General features: G+C 39.9%; 1 long non-coding RNA gene across 1 annotated transcript; it reads left to right on the top strand.

Moving 5' to 3' along the window:
- Nucleotides 1–5,225: 5,225 nt before the first annotated feature.
- Nucleotides 5,226–9,070, top strand: LOC134163090 (uncharacterized). Its single transcript, XR_009964563.1, has 3 exons — nucleotides 5,226–5,318; nucleotides 6,511–6,620; nucleotides 8,954–9,070. It is a non-coding gene; the product is annotated as an uncharacterized LOC134163090 (long non-coding RNA).
- The last annotated feature ends 9,164 nt before the right edge of the window (nucleotides 9,071–18,234 follow it).

Here is an 18,234-nt window from a genome sequence, read left to right as displayed (position 1 = left end):
TTTAAAGGCTAATAATCAACATTTCATACTCTAGGGTGTCAATCTCATCCATATGTACCCAGGTATGTTAACACATATGTCCACAGGCATATCTTTCATAATATTTTAAATCAGAGAAATGAGGTTAAATTGCTAGCTTAGTTAATTTGGGAGCAGAATATGCCTTCAATTTACTCTCTTTGTACTTACAGCAACGATAAAATCAGCTCTGAGGCTGGATAGTTTCTAAGGTAAACCAGAGCACGAGAGCATAGATGCAGAAAAAGAAGTTAATATAATAATATGGGCAATTAATTATAAGTGCTGGTCCTGCTGAACCAAATGCAAGGTGTCATTGCTAAGATTTTCCCTGCAAATGTAAATAACTGCTTTTGAACTAACACTGCAGGAACTGCAGCAAGCATTCTTAATACTTTAATGATAAACAACAGATACAAATGTTCTCCACCCAGACAACAGCAGGGCACTAACTTCAAATTAGCAATTAATAATGTCTCTCCCTGTTTTGCTATCTTTGTTTGACAATTCACAAAAGTTGTTTGATATATTCTTTGAAGTGGGGCAATGGGTTGGAGTTTCCAGAGCTGGGTTTTATATACCACCTGTCCACTACTCTGCTGCTAAACTTTCAACATAAATGAATATAGTATGAATAAGATGGACACATTAAATAACATGCACACTTTCTTTCCCTATTTCGGGTTTTGCATTCACATGCCCTGGCTATGCTAATGAGTAGAGCAACCCAGAATTATTACTGCTAAGGATCCAATGTCTGCACTACAGACATTTCAAAGTGGGTTTACTTTCCTTTAGTTCTGGTGTGGTCCCATGTACAGAACACTGGGCAGTGGTTAGAGCACAGCCACTGAAGTGCATCTTCCAGTTCAGTGTCATGTGGAAGCAACCTAGCTTCTGTATTTAAAACATAAAAGAAAACATAGTAAGAGAGGACATTCAGGAGCTAGACTTCAGAAATACATCCCTGATCCAAAGTAATTTGCTAATCGAGATGCATCCTATGTTTCACCCTCACAGATGCGCTAGCATGGAATGAAACACGTCACTAGGTTCTTCTGGTATTCCATATAAGCCATGCCTCCATGCAAAGAAAATAAACATTCTCAGAAGTCACACAGTACTCCAATCACTATAATTAAAATAATTACCAGGTTAGACTTTTTGTGGGAAACAAAGAAGGAAGCCACACTGTTTTACAATGGATCAGGCATAGATATTGAATTTTCTGATTCACATGTTGCTCTACATCTTTAAGAGGACAAAAATAAGACTTACTAGTTCAAGACAAATGAAAGATGCACCAAAGAAAATCAGTATGGCATTTTTAAACATTTCACCTAGCCTCAATTTCAGTTCAAATACATGAGTGGACTTCTAAGTAAAATGTTAAGTATTTCATAACTGAGGTTTTTCACATACCCATTTTCATCCATTTGTTGAAAATTGTAGAGAACTAAGAACTTTTTGCCTTAAGTAGACGCAAATCACATCTCATTACTCATTTATGTGACCAAGTTTTAGGAAGGCAAAGGAGACAGTAGAGGTGTAAACTCAGTCCTTTTCATTTCCTAATGTCCAACCATTTTAGCATATGCAGTGATGGGGAGATCAGGACAGAGATTTTTATACTGCAAATTCCAAATTTCAATCTTGTTTTAGAAAATAAAATACATAAATAAAATAAATAAAATTAGTTTCACACTGTTTATAGAAGAATTCTTTTGGTTTTGTTTTTGTTCCTGGAGAAATGCCATTTACAATTACATGAACTGCTGTGTGTTAAAGCATTCCCTTGACAGCTTACGCTGTCAAAGTAAAACTGAGACATCATTGGCAAGTGCCAGCAGAATGGCTCTGCCACAGTGAAAGAAAAGGATTCAACATGGCTAGAACACAACTCTCTGGCTAGCTAGCTATTCCTAAGGAGGAGCTGGTAAAGTAAAAACTCTGCAGCAAAAAAAGCCAGAAAAAGAAGAGTATTCACAAATGAACTCCTTTAAGCACAAATGCAACCTAAGGAAGAGAGCTGACCTGGGGCTTGAAAGAACTGCTGCAGTTGGAGAAGCAGGAACAAGAACAACTCTGCATACTTTTCTCAAGCAGAGTAACCAAAGCCCTTGGAAGCCTCTGGAGCAGTAAGGCTAAGAGATTATATTCCTCTGCTGCTCACTCTGCTGTGTCTCTAATATTCTTATATGGCTTATGAGAAAAGCCTGTGCTTCTACAAGTTCTTTTTCAAAGCATGTACTTTCCACTCTAACTGTGATTTGTTCTTGACCAGCAGGATGATAAATTTGAGTGCTCAAGTAATCAGAAGTCTGGAAAAAGCCACTGGCTGGGAGGGAACTAAGAGAAGTTTAATACCTTCTTTAAAGCCTCAGGCACACAAACTAAGAAGGCCACAACAAAGATGGCCAGGCACAGTCCCTACAACTGGAGAATAAGCATTTGAGGAACAAAGAGGCAAACTGGTTTTTGCGTGGACTTACACAGTTAGAAAGCACACAAAACCCTAAATGAGGTCATACCGTAGCAATCTGCTGACCATCTACTGTTAGGGCTGACAGTCCTAAGAAACTTCACCTTTTTCAGGAAACAAAGCTACAGCAATCCACTTCAAACATATTGAACATCAGTAAAGTAAAGCAGCATTTTCCTGGTTTATGGCGTTTTTAACATCAACAGGCTTCTGGACTGTTAATCCCAACTGCCATAACAGCTTACTGTTTTTCCATGCTGACACCTCTTTTCTCAAAGACAAAAAAAACAACAGTCGGACTAAAAATACATTCGGGTTCATTAAGAAGGGTGTCTGGGATGCTTATGTTCTCCTATTTTATCTACCATGACCCTTCAAAACAAACAACAGAGGTGAAGCTAGGGTATTACTTTTTTACCCCCACAGAAGTTACTCCTTCACAATTGAGATCCATCACAAAGTATGATTTCAATTTTTACACTATCATGTTTGAATGTATTTTGCTCAGTTTGTATTCAAGAAACAAGAAATTAGAACCTAGGCCATTTCCTGGGGATTAACAAGAATGACCAGCTGTGAAGAATGGATGGTCTCAGGCACAGCTGGGGACCACTAATCCCCCTGTACAAAATGAAACATATTAAACTTTTCCTTAATGTCTTAGAAAGATCTAGTTGTGTCTGTAGGCACACACCATCTGTAGAAACTTAGCTCACAGAATCCTGAATGCTTCAAGTTGCATGAAAACTCTCTTGGTAGTCCCCCTTCAAAAACATTAACTCCTAATTAGGCAGTAATTTGGATTAAATGAGAACAGAGAAAATTTGAGTTTTCTTGAGATACAAGAACTCAAATGTACCAAGAAATTAAATCCAGGAATTAAATTCTATTCTCAGGGTAAGGAACTAGCTTGCAAACCTTCTGGGAAGGGATTGTCCTGTAGTGTGCATTCGAACAGCATCTAGCAAAATGGTTCAGATTTCTACTCACTATTGTAACACAAAACAATACAAATAATTTCAGGAATTTAAACAGAACTACTCCAAACAAATCAGGCAAAATGGTGAATACCATTTGAAGATGAAGGTACATTTCTTGTAATTTTTTTCACCACATATAGTTGAAAATACAACATTTTGCCACTAAATAGCACTATACAGGGAGTCAATGGTTGAAATTCAAAAGAAACAATATGGCTGATTTTCAGCCTGTTTCAATTTCAACCTACTTTCCTCAACACAGGCAGCTGCACCTACACAAACTGAGGTTCTGACCTTATTACTCATTTCTGACGGACCTGTGGACAGACTCATCTCTCTTTCTGCTTCATACTGGAAGAAACGTTAACTCCGAAAACTCTTCCACTAGAGAAAGAGGGCAGGGAGACACATGGCAGGACATACTCTGCAAAGAGGTCCATCGATCCCGCACAGCTATCTGTTTACACACTTGGGGATAGAAAGGCTAATGCTTGTGGGAACAGGATATTTTGTCATATATTATTATTCTGGATCGAGAGAGAGGAAAAACTGCTGGCTTTCCTTCCAAAGTTATTGTATTTTCAATTGCTCGCAAGGTCTCCCAGAGCCCAGAGAGGTATTCTGTTAAACTGAAATAAATAAAAACTGCTGTCTGATTGGCCAGAGATGAACAATTTCTACTACCCCCAGATGTATCCATCTAGGATGTGCTTATTCGTATGATATGTGAACTAATTGTTTAACACTACCCCAGAACATAGTATTGTTCACCCAGAGAAAGCTACACAATAGAAATTTATTGACTCATCACACTACTATTTTTTAGCCAATTATGTGCCAGGATTTTTCCTTCGAATATATAACAATAGCAGAAAGATGCTTCATTTCCTTGGGACTATTACTCTCTTGGGTGGCAAAATTAAAATCAGCCTCTATAAAACACTTGTGACAGCTTACAGCAACCCCAAACTGCACAAAGGGCATCCTTTATTCTTATACATTATTAACAGCAATCTGGAAAACTGAGGGGGGGGGAAGAGGGTGTGCAGTGTAAAACCCAGTGTCTCGCGGGCCAGCACAAAACCTTTGCGCCATCTCTATACCACCGAAAGCTTCCGCACAGGACATCGGCCATCATAATCATAATGGGGTCCAGAGGCAAGGGGATGGCGGCAATCACAATAATTACTGAATAATGTGACACTTGGTAGCAAATGGCCTTGCCATTTTGGCTAAAAAAAAAAAAAAAATCATTAAAAAGTAAAAAACCAGAACTGACCTATTCATTCTGTCGCTCTGGAGACAGCTGCCAGGTGGGAGGTACCATAAGGTCTTTCCCTTTCGAGGCCAGCCTCACCCCCACTCCCAGCCCTGGGCACAGAAGGTGGAATTTTCCCTCTTGCCCTATTAAACAGAGCAAAACCCGCGATCTTAACGTGAAAAGAAGACATACAAACGCGCTCAGACACAGGCACGCCGGTTCACGCGTGTGGAGTAGGTGCAGGCCGCCGTAGCAGCAGCGCCCTCTGCCGGCTACCCTCCGCTACGGCGGCTGCAACAGCCAGGAGCGGGGGCACCTGCTGCTGCGCCCCGCCGCGCCGCCGAGGGGCGCCCTGCCGCGGCCGGGCAGGAGCGGGCCCGTGGTGGGCCTCAGGCAGAGCTAGGCACGCTCCTCCACGCCCCTGCGTGGCCGAGGCCCGTGGGGCTGGGCTAGGGCTCTTGCTGGAGCGCTTGACTGGCAGCTGTGTTCAAATGAGCAGCCAAGATTACAGAAACAGACATAAAGTAGGTATTTAAACACACACAGAGTCCTCCGGTTGTGCCTCAGCATGGGCAAGGTGGTGAAGAAGGTTTAATGTCGTTACCTCCTGGGTTAAACAGCGTGGCTGGGCACTTAACTGATGATCTGTTTGCACAGCTTATGAAATAGGGAAGAGCGCGGAGAGGCACCTTTTGGTAACAGCATCTCAGTAACTGCCTGAGCAGCACAGAGGCTCAGACACATGCACAGCGCTGGCAACGATCCCCAACAGCAGTCTAGACAGTTTGGGTGAGAGGTTCTGTAAACTTCTGTTAAAGCTAGCAGACAGCTCTGTGCGTTCCCTCACAGCCATCATAGCTGCCCTAGCCACTAATGCAGGGACACTGGCTGTGGCAAAAGTTAGCGCGTAGCCCTACGGAAACATCCCTGGGCACCTCGTGCTAAACCTGCGCTGCTGCTCTCCACGTGCCTTCACACTGACGGTGTCCCAGCTACACAATCCCTTTGGGCAATCAGGAGGCTGAGGAGTGTGCACAGGATCCCACTGCTGCTCCAGGTCTAGCGCTTTTGTCGCATCTGCATAATAACTTAGGGAGATAACCTACGACTCAGACATCCCAGCATGAGTGTATCCACAACTGCAGACATCACATAATAGCATAACTCTGCAAGGGAAACATTTATGCCTTCTACAGATACTCCTAGCTTGATTTTTTCCAAATTCCTCTCCTTAAGAGACCTTGATGAAAGTCCTTTCTAGTCCAAAAACACCCACTTTACTTTTGAATGATGCTAGTCTCAGCTTGTGTAGGCAAAGCCAACTTTGCTTTTAATTGGTGAAGGAGCAAAAGTTTTCAAAGTTCATATTCTGAGCATTTTCCTTTATGAAATCTCAGGCACTTGCTGGTAGATGGCCGCCTTCAGGCCATTTGTGAATTTTCCTGCTTGCTTTTTCTGCATAGCCTCTTACTACATAAAAGAAACACATCCAACAAATGAACACTGTAGGTCAAAACACATATATCTGTACGTCACTACAGAGCGGCTCCCCAGCTCTTGTAACCCGGCTCTGACTTGGGCTCTTCACTACAGTTTAGACTAGAACAGTGCTTTGGAGTCTGTTATGATACAGGCCTGTTGTAATACAGAATCAGCGATAGCACTGCCTGTTAGTAACACACACACTCCACAATTCACATCATGCATGTGAAAGCTTCCATATGTTCAGCTATAATTTTTAAAATGTGGTTTCCTGTTTGCTTTTTCAGTGAATGCTCTTCCTTATAAAGTCTTCAATCCATAAGCACTCTGCAGCATGTCTGGACTAGATTTGAAATATTGCTTCCAGGTACCATCCCAATATCTGCTGATGTTAGAGGTAACGTCTCATTCTGCATCATCATGGGGAAAAGTCCATCCGATAAGGCTCCTCAGAGCAGGACTGTGACTGGCTAATATGGCTACACAGGGACCTGAAGCAAGTATATTTTCCTTGTTCCCCCTTGCTATGGCTAGAAGACATAAGAGCTTCAGCGTGGAGGAAACTGGGGTCTACTCCTCAGGCACCTTCCCTTTGGGAGCAAATGAGTTGGGAAAGGATATGAATTTTGCCCAGATGTCCCCCTCCCACACTGTGGAGGCAGAGCAGGCAGACAGTGCCCAAGGATACATTACATCTGCTGGCAGGCCCTGCCAGTCACTCTGTTATAGGGTAGCTCACCAAGGCATTGTCTACCTCCTGAAGCAACATGTGCTTACACCACATCATGGCAAAGTGAGAAGCCCTGCTAGCTCCAGTAAAGGCTGTGTGTGGATGACCAGCCAGAAGGCACAAACACACTTTGGCTATAGAAAAGGAAGAGGCAATGCCTGAGCCTCATTTTGGATAGCAAGTTTTAAGTATCAGCTTGATCTGGAACTTCTCTTCCTCTACTGAAGCTATGCCACTATGAAACATGCAAAACCTAAAGATGAAACTATTTTGTAGTACACTGATTTCCTTCTCTTATTTCTCAGTATGGGGTATGCCAGTAGTAATCAGTAGACTCCCAACAGCAAAGCTTGTCTTTCAGACTGGCTGTGGCAGAACCCTAAACACAACTGAGTTCTTCAGCAATGAGAGATTCAACTCTGGTGTCCTGCCTTATCATTCCTTGAGTCCTCCCTCTCCTGAGGCTAACAATTAGTGCAACAATTAAAAGGGACTCAGACTGCAGTATCTCAATGTAAGACTTTGTACTGGTTATACTTTTTTTCCCTTCTTTGTGAAATACATCAACATAATCAGTTCACTACTTGATCGCTTATCAGCAGTAGATACACACAGATACACACAGGAAAGGCACTATTCCATTGGTCATCCTGAAGGTCAGAACACCACATAAACAGTTTGACCCTTGTTGAGTGCTTTACTTTTTTACAAACTTAAAGCTATATACAAACAGTAAATGACAGACTTAAAGGCCAAATAGCTTGTTGGGCATGCACCTTGTTGCCATTGTCCCCTGGCTCTCTAGAATCCCATTCAAAGAGGAAATAATTAGAAAATTGCATTTGAAATTTCTGTGTCATTAATGTGATGCCTTCTATTTTTCTTCCCACCATATTTCAACCACATGTCTCAAGTTTCTGTTCCTTAAATGACTGTGTTGAGCTCCCCCCAGGCATGTTTATAGGCCATGTTTTAAAACAAAACACGTTTTAAATTAAAGGTCATAAGACTAGAACTTGAGGAAGCATCTGCAGTTTGCTTTTGCAAATGTTCTGTGGTGAGGTGAAGACTTCTTTTTTGAAAGCTTTCTGGAAAAAACTTTGCTTTTTGAAAATGCTTTATGGAAAGAGCTTCTTTCATTTGATAATGCTTTTGAATAGAGAATGAATATCCAAAATATCTGTGTGGGAGAGACAGGAATACATCAAAATTTTGGCGTGATTTGATTCATCGGTAGAATTAGGGAAAAAATGGCCTTCCTTACTAGCCTTACAGCTCCTTATCATTCACATATTCCTCATTTTAAGGGACATCATTGGGTTTAATACCAAAATATCTATCAAAACAAAAAAAAAATGGTGTTCCCTCTTAATGTTCCAGATGTAACTAATTTCAACTGTAAAAATCAGGAATGTGCAATCTTGAACTAAATTAACAGAACTATTTCCGCGGGACTTTAAGGTTCCTGTGCCGATGGTTCTTTGTGGGTTCTTTCTCTTTGGATTTTTATCATATGTTATATCACTTATTTGGGTCTTAGAAGATGAAGAAGTATGTCTAGGCCTCAACACCATGGTGCCAGAGTGTCTCCTAAATTATTAAAAACAGATATAGCAGCAACATGAACATCTATTTTTATGTATAGTGCAATCATTAGTACTCTGACCCCAATTCAGAAAAGGATGTATATCCAGAAAAAAAAAATAAAAATGAATCAACATATGTTTAACTAAACGTTTGGATGAACCACATGGAAGTGGCAAGATTGAAGTGCATAAATGAAGCTAAACAAGGTAATTTTGTGAATCATATATTTCATCACATGTTCAACTACCAGTGCCACAAGAAAGTAGAACTGCAGAAAAACCCACTTGCTAGTGAATAAAATATAATGTAATACAGAACCTGTTTCAAGAGTTATACATTGCTTTTAACTTACAAATGAGTATAACATTACTGCTTATCTAATTGCTTCGACAAGGGTTTGTATCTTTCTGCAGAGCTTCACTCATTCTGATGGATATGCATAAATGGAACCAGGAGTGAATGGTCCATTTATTCCAGCCACAAGAGACGATCCAGAGTAAAATTTGAGGCTTAAATTAGTGGCAAGTGAATTAAAATTATAACTTCTGAGAATTATTTGTGGTCTTCTGAAACTGTAAAAAGATGAAATAACACATTGATTTATATTGGCTTACAATGACTTTGTCAGTTGCAGAAAAGGATCAGTAATCAAAGTGATGATTTCTATGAGGAACTAATGCCAAACTAAGAACTCCAAACTATACAGTAATAAAGCTACTAAGAGCCCATATAGAATTCAGCAACTCTTGGGAAACAATTGCATCAGTTTGGAGCTCTTACACAAAGCTACAAAACTTTTGGGTTTGCTGCAATAAAATATGACTGAAAACAAAGTTTTCTTTCTCCAGTGTTCTACTCACAAAGCCATGAGCTGTGTCCATACGAAACTGCCACTGGTTTGCTAAAAATCTGCCCCATCCAGTTTGAGCAAGTTGTTTTGTCACTGTATTTCTAAGAAAATAAAGCGCATCAGTGATCTTCACCTGTCTCTGAAGATCCTTAGTGGTCTGCAGTCATATTTTAAAGTATTTAAGAATAAAGATTCAGAAAAACATCTATAGTACAAATCATTTTAACTTGGGGATTTAAGGGCTGTTATCTTCCTGAAAAGAACAAAGGGCCTACCAACAGAAAACTAGGACTTGGTTATTTCTATGTGCCTTTATTCTGTATACCTCTGCCCCCACTTCCATTTTCACGTCCAGGTGCAGCAGCCATGATCACATCTCCATTCCTGGGGCCACCTGTGCATGTTTCCCTGTTCCAGCAATGTCTTCTAGCCAGGTAGATTATAGCATTTGCACTACTGTTGGCAGGCTGCAAATAGCTGCTAAGGTGTCCCTGCTGACTGCCTTGACTCGGAAGCCTGCATGGCCTTTGGTCTGATCCTGAATTTTGGGGAGATGAACTTCACTTTCTGGCACAAAAAAAAAACCACAACAAAACCAACCTATGGAGCCACTAGATGGCACTTTCAAAACATGGTTTTGCACACTGCCCAGCGAGCTGCAGATCTGTGCCTGAATTGCAAGGTGAGCTGTAAACCTACATAATAAATGCTGTTCTCCAAAATGTACACTGATTGCCTTGAACAACAGACATATTCAAGAGGTTGACAAAGCAAAACATCCTTTGCACCAAAGGCAGAATTCCTCCTGCCTTCCACTATAGCATCATCCTTTCCAAAATGCAAGGCCATCAGTATGTAACCATGGGCATAGTATGGCATGCTTAGTATGACATCCAATAACCCTTATAGCATCTGTAGGGACAGAAACTTCATGACAGAGGAGATACATGCCATACTGGGAGTAGCAATCTCCTTTCTAGTTTGGAAACTATCCTAGAGACCAGATTTTCCAGCCATGACTTTAGAAAATCTGTGCATTTTGAGTATATTTTTGTATACTGCTTTGCTGTTTCATCCCATCTGTCTCCTGCTAGAGACAGTATTGATGAATGAGTTTGGTTTTAGAAACAGAAAATGAAAAGTCTTATTTTAGGCAATAAGTTCTTCAGGGCAGGGCTCTCTGTCTCTTTTCCTGTTTCTCTAGTGCTCAGCAGCATGAAAGCACATACTGAGGTCTCAAATTTTCTGCAGTGTAGGTGATTACAGTAAAAATAATCACATCATATAACGTTGCAAGATGTTGCTAATTAGCCATCAGAAGTATAATGACTACTTTTACCCCAGGGCAGAAAAGATGGAAACATGATACCAGTGCAACAGAGGGCCAGAGGGCTAGTCTGTAGCCTCTTCATAAGAGGGTTTCAAATCAAGATAACCTTGCAACACCCAAAATACAGAACTGCTAGGCTGTGTGCTACTATTCAGAATTCATCACCATGGATTGAAATTTTCTAGTTTTCTTTTCACTTTCTGGTCACTCATTGCCTAGGCCTGTCTACAACATCTACCACATGTTCCAGATGACATCTACCAGTGTCCATCAGCAGACACTCTTTGTCCTTGACTCTTGTTATTTTTTAGAGCTCTGGATGCATAGTACATGGAATTAACTGGAGTTTAATGGCTGTGGTTCTTTGTTACCATGACAGTAGGAAGACTGCCCTTATAAAAGCTATATGACCTCAACTCTTGAAGGATTTTCTGCACATGGAGTGAAATGGATAACCGTCCTGGGTCCATGGAAGTAGCTGTAGTGCACTGTGCATTTGCTTGTTTGAGAGGTACTAGAAGTGTAAAACTCTGGGGGAAAGTTCGCACAATTCTAGACTTCATGGTTGAGAAAAGGAGCAGAAGATAGCTGTGTTCATGAAACAGACCAGGCTTCATTCAACTAAGCTGGCATGTGGAAATCTTATTAACTGTGGCAGTCTGCTTAGTCTGCAAGGTTTTGGAGCTTTTGTTTACAAGGAAGCATTTTATGTGTTTTACACAGTAATTGCTTTGTGCAAGCATATGGAAAGAGAGGGTTTATGAAAATGAAAATATATTATGAAAATATATGTCACATACACACACACACACAAAAAAAATACAAAAAGGAACTCCTCAATGTGCGAAGTTGAGCATATCAGAATCAAGAAATACCAGAATTAGGGTTACTTATGGACCATCAGTTTGGTTCCTTTGAGTCTACAAATTCTGTTAGCCTTTAATTTCATTATAATAGGTTGGTAGTGTTTTCATTCCAAGCCAACCCTGTTCTATTGAGAATATATAACTGATTGTCACATTCTTTTGTTCTTGATATATATATTTTATCTGCTGTCATTTGATGTATGATCCTTATTTGCTGCACATTATTTAAGCCCTTCTAAGAATCTGCTTATTAACTTTTCTAAAGCATTCATCTCTTGAATAGCTAAATGCCTCATATGTTATTTATTTTCATAATACCTGTGTAAATAGAGAGTAAACGAGACAGCAAAATCTTACCGATGGGAAAGGAACCAGAAAGATTATGGTTAAAACATTTTTTTTTGGCTGCTTAGCTGGCAATTCCTACGACAAGACTTTTTACATGTTTGCCATTATATGGCAGTGTACACAGGCAGAACTCTACTGGTGCTCTTGCAGTAAATTAAATAGAAACTATTTTTTCATTGATTCTGAGTGGCTCAAACTAGAAGCAGCAAACATAATAAATGAAGAAGCATCTATGTCCCAACCTATGGCATCTTTCCTCTTTTTGTAACCTTCTGCTTGATTTCCTAATGTGGATAGTCCACATGTAACTCAAGAGGCAAATCTGGACACAAAGCTGGCCATGTCTTACATCCTGAATAGGATATAATACAAACAAAATGTACAATGCCTAATGGCAAAGAGAAAGTAAAAAGGGTTTGGAGACATCATTAATATGTGTGTAGGGGAGGGTCTGTCAATCTATGAATATTTTCTAATCTAAACAGCAAAGACCAAGGAACCATTTTATACAAAACAAATTACAATACTCAATGTGCTTTTTCTCTCCTGTCATACGGTTCCTCTAAGGAGAATTAAGACATTAAATAAAGATGATACAAAGAATTTCTATATTTTTGGCCTCTGAAGAGTGGAATAGGTGTTTGCTTGTTTTGTTTTTGTGGGTTTTGTTAAAAGAACTCACATGTCAGCTAGACAATGAAATAAGGGGCCAAGTTGTAAAAATGCTTTCCAGGCTGAATAAATGTCTCTGAAATTCTATTCGCTGCAGTGTGATCCATACTCCAGGTACAAAAACAATTCTGCGTATTCAAGCACAAAATTTGAACAAGCCACTGTTAAAAAAGATACTACATAAAGTATGTGAGTAGTATGTCTTACAGAAAATGCTTTGGTATGCAAAATTGTTTCATAGTAGATGAAAGGTTATTATCTTAGAGTGAATAGGCTGTGACTCATAGCCTGACTAATCAGAGTCTGAGTGAGAAACAAAAAGCAAATTCAGTGAAACTTGTTTGCATCCGCTAAGGAACAGGCTATTTCAGTTCAAGTTTTGTTTATATCATCAGGTTGTTGGAGGACACAGAGCTCTGAACTACGTGGCTTACATGTTTCAGCATATCTCCTATTCCTTTTCTGGATATTGCTCTTTCTTAATTTCACACATGACAAAAGGAATTGCCACATCCATTTCCAAGGGACAAATTGTCCAGTAAACAATGTATAAGCAGAGGCGAAGACTTCTCACAGCAGTCCTAGCATGTACAGTACACCAGACTGCAGTGAATCATGAGGACACCAGCCTTGCACCCCATGAAAATAAGTGCTCAGTTTGCGGGTGGCAGGAGTCGCATGCGCTCCTGCACCTTTTTGGGGGGCTCAGCTATGCTGAGCCCCGTGGTTCAGAACCAGGGACAGCACCTTCCCCAGCTGGGACTGTACCCCTGCACTCATGGCAGCATCCCGTGGTGCAGTGGCCCCCCACAGCAGAGCATGACTGCTGGTGGGTCATCACCCAGCTCTCTGCAACCAGAGCAGGGTATGACCTAAGGCAAGGGGGGTGGTTGGCAGAGGTGATGACTTTCATCAGGCCAACCTGAAGCAGCTGATGGATGAAGACAAGGGGTTTAGCCCTGATTCAATTCAAGCCCTTCCAACACCTTGACAAGTTCATGAGAAATACATGTGATATGTCACTTGAATAGGATGGCTTATAGCAGCTGGGCTCCCCCCACACCAACTTCTTTTCCCCTTTCACCTTTCCATATGTTATTAAATACACAAGATACAGTGCTTGAGTATCCTCATTTGGTACCTGATTATATTTGCTGTGATACAGGCAGAATTAACGACAATATGACTAACAGCTAATAAATGTACAGCATGATCTGTTTATTTTAAGTATTAAAGTTAATCAACAAATCTGTCCATTTAATGTCAACTTTATTTCAAATTTCTGAAGCATTCTATCTGCATTTGTGGTCAAAAGGCCACATTGTATCCTTTTCCCAAATAGTTTGAATATATGAAAAAAAATCTTACCATATTGCACATTTGGCAGTAGTTGGCTATACTGCACATTTAAACACCCTATACACTCCCTCATAAAAGTAGTCTTGATTCTGCAAATAATGCTGCAGTTCTTTTCATGAGTTGCAGAAAACCTGCAACATGCACACACACACAAGGGTGAGTATATAATCACCACCTGCCAAAGTAGGAGAAAGGTCCTGGAAATCAGAGGTAAACAGAGATCTTTGTGAAGATAATTTCAGTTTGTTATAAAAGACACAGCGAAAGGATTTAGGAAAGACCTGGGAGAGAAAAGGTCAAGGCATTGAGGCAAAAGGGGCAGATGAAAGAAAGAGGTGAGGTGAGGATTTCTTCTTTTAGGCGAGAACAGGAGAGTCTGTGAAGCAACATATACTAAGAGATGGTGTGTGTTATGGAAAAGCATTTATGTATATGTGTCCATATATACATATATAAGCATATTTTCAAAATACATCAGAAAAAGGAAAGAAAATATTTCATATTTTAAATAAGGCTGGATTTAAATTATTCTAAGAATATGACAAGTAAAAGACTTCAGTGGGACATGGGCAATATTCCTCTGATACAGGGTTTCACATTTTCCTCTTTCAGGAAAGAATAATGAAAAAATACAAAAATTGTATGTGCTAGTTAAATCCCAGATCTTGCTGAGGTTAAGGGTGGGTAAAAAGACAAGAACTGATGAGCAGAGAAGCTATGAGAGTCAGACATGTTTGCATTTGGGAAGCAGATACTTCTCATCGTCTTGAGAATTGCCGTAGGCGTGCCTGGTGCACAAAGATCAACAGTTGCCAGACAGTTGCTGATGGGAAAACACTTTGAAAATCCATTTCATTAGGGAAGGGGCAGTCAAGGAAGACAGAAGACATAAACAGAATGGCAAGTGTTAAAATAATTGTTACTATATATGGAATTACTGGTACATATCTGTCCAGTGCTTTTAGAGCCAGTAATTGAGAACTTATGTCTGACTCAAGCACAAAGGTATAGTAAAACCTCTTTTCCCTTTTTAGCATTTTTTACTAATTATAAGCTGGTTTATCTCTCAGCCTCCAAATATCGTTCTCAGAATTAAATGTGGAAGACAGTGTGGCTATTAAAATAATTATCCAGGTGACAGAATCTTAAAAAAAAAAAGACTTCCTGAATTGTACTTAGGCTATGTAATTTTGGACTGATCTTGCATTCTTATGGGCATCTATTTCCATGTTGTATGGCAAGCTGGTCCTATTTCTCTATTTATTAAGCTACTGTTTATGGCATTTTCAGAACTGCATGACAGTGAATTAGACACTTTACACAAAGTTTAGTGTATTTTGCATGTGAAGAGATGAGCAAATGTGTTTGTTCTTCTAGCTAGAAAAAGAAAAATGGAAAGAAAAAAAAAGATGCAAATACACTCATCCTACTGTCCTGTAATCACCTATAACTAAAGGTGGACTTGCCTGCGCAGGACAAGCTCCTGTCCTTAAACTCCAGTGGCAGCTAGATACAGCCGTAAGTCTTGGCTTTCTAGACACTATGGCAATAGTACAACATATAGGATATTGCTGAATTGTCAGTCTGTGAGCGATCTCACTGAGATTTGCACTTGGGAATATTCAGGTCATTTTTTGATCCATCCAGCTGAAGCTAGTGGGACTGTTCAAGAACTGCTGTCACTGGGACCCATGGTTCTGGCTCCTTTCCTTCATGGAAAGGCAGATGGAAACATATGTACCCTTTCCAATATTACTTTGATCACATCAGAGCTGTATTTGCTGCAGCATTGCACCGAGATTGCAAATGGGCAAGAGTGTGATCCATGAAGCAAAACTGCTGCAAAGCATTTTCTCCTCTAAGGATTGATTCCAGTACCACTAGCTCAGTATTTTGATTCTCTAACTTCTCACTCTCTTGACAAGTAAGAAATCGACTAAAATTTAATTCAGCCACTGCTCTGGACCCCCTTCTGCTCACCTGACATCAGCTCCTTTAACTTTCATTTCAGCAGTTCCCACATCAAAGCAAAGCACTGAGTTTAAACAGCCCCATTTGAATAACCTTCTACCAAACATCCCATATAAAATGAAATGGAAATGAAATGGAAATGTTTTCATGTCCCAAAGGAGAATGCTCAGACAGACTGATAATCTGCAAGGCAAAACTGTACCTTGAAAGTTATTGCAGTGACACACACATCAGAGGCATGCTGCAGCTTACTACACACTGCTGACTTGGGTGGCTTACTTGGATAAGCAGTTGCTTCTCATGTATTACAAAAGCATATATATATGTACATATATCTTTGTATATTATATACATACACATGTATGTATCTTATTACAGCATATATTACAATGAAAAAATAAAATATCTTACTTTCATCAGTCTTAAGAGATTGTAAAAATCAAGTAACTTCTACAAAGAGTTGTGAACTGATAGCTTTTAGGACTTCCAGCCTGAGACAGTAACATGTTACCGAATAGCTACAGGGTGAAAAATCGGGAGAGAGAAACTTGCTGCTTAAAATTGTAACAAAACCTCTAACTTTCTGATACATCAAAGTAACTGGAAGGTTGAGCAAGTTGTTGTTGTTTTGGAATTTTAAGCCACTTTGACTGAAATAATTAGTTTTGGTAAGTTTTGTTCCACTTTTAAAGAAAATTATTTCAGAGAACCACTGAATCATGAAAGCTGCCTGTTTTCATCGCTGCATTGATCTGTATTCATTCATGCTCAAAGGCAAAGTACTTAACCATCTACATAACTTCAAACATGTCTTCAAGCCCCATAGTGTCTTAATTCAAAATTAAACTTGGAAGTGATGCACTGAATCAGTGCTTCCAATAAGTGACAACTTCTTTCTCCCAACCTTATAAGAGGAAAACAAGAGCAGTCTCTTACGTCTCAGAAGGATGTTTAAGTGACCATCCAATAAGAGGCAAAATAGCACTACAGTCAGAAACTGCCAAGCAAAGAGAAAGTCACTTGTAATTTAATGAAACAGCAGAAAGGAATCCTAAAGTCCATACAGGAGGACTCATTTGCAGAAGAGAGAGATTAACTGTGAAGAGGCAAAATATCCAGATGACACAAAATTATTTAGAGCAATGAAAATTACAGATTCATGGAAATTTCAGGGGTCATTTTTTGAAGATCAAGAGGCACCACAGCTGTTATAATTCAGCGTTGATAAAGTGTGAGATAAGGCACATCAGGAGAAACAACATGCAGGAATTGCTAGGTGCCTATAGCCATCTAGAGGAAGAGCTGGTCATTCACATAAATCGTTTCCACTAAAATCAAATTAAAATTGATGTTTAAAAATGTATTATCAAATACTTTTGCATCAAGTTTTATCTTGTAAGTCATTGCCAGTTGTTATGTCTAGTGCCTCTAGTGTCCAGTAGAGACATGGAGCTACTAGAGAGAGTTCAGTAAAGAGCCAATAAGATGATGGAGGGATTGGAGCATCTCACAAATGAGGAAAGGCTGGGAGAGTTGAGACTATTCAGCCTGGAGAAGGACTGGGTAGATCTCACTGATGTATATAAATATCTGAAAGAAGGATGCAAAGACAACAGAGCCAGGCTTTTTTCAGAGGTGTCCAGTGACAGGACCAGAGGGAAGGGGCACAAAAAGGAACACAGGAGGCTCCCCTCTGAGCAGCAGGAAACACAGCTTTATTGTGTGGATTACCAAGCACTGGCACAGGTTGCCCAGAGACCTGGGGGAGTCCCCATCCTTGGAGATATTAAAAAACTTCATGAACATGGTCCCGGGCAGCCTGCTCTAGGCACCCCTGTGCTTAAGCAGGGTGGGGGTTGGACCAGATGATCTCCAGAGATCCCTTTCCAACCCAACTATTCTGTTGATCTGAGTCTTTAAATGAATGCTAGTGATTGAGTTTAACCTGCACTCATTTGTAAATACTACAGTTAAAGGGATTTTCATTGAGATTTCTGGGTGCATTAACCAAGTGACAAACCACTAGACAGAAAATGCAGGCAGTGAAAATTGCGGTGCTGCAGATCAAGACACCTTAAATCACATTTTAGCTGAAACCATTATGCTTTACATTTTTTAAATGTTGAGATTTTGTCAAATTCAGTATTTATCTGTATCTCTGCATATAGATAAAAACACCCTACTCAGTAAAGATGTTGGATCAAAAGCGAAACTAACATAAGATTTTGCACTTGCCTGTTAATTGCTTAAACTCAAGCAAAACCAATATATCTCAATATTCAAAATAAGGTGCTCATC

This window comes from Pezoporus occidentalis, unplaced genomic scaffold, assembly GCF_034315485.1.
Source record: "Pezoporus occidentalis ecotype Australia unplaced genomic scaffold, CSIRO_AGI_Poc_V1 ctg2, whole genome shotgun sequence".
In the NCBI taxonomy this organism is placed as follows: domain Eukaryota; kingdom Metazoa; phylum Chordata; class Aves; order Psittaciformes; family Psittacidae; genus Pezoporus; species Pezoporus occidentalis.
Note: the sequence above shows the minus strand (reverse complement) of the source record. Positions and strands in the feature narration are given on the sequence as shown.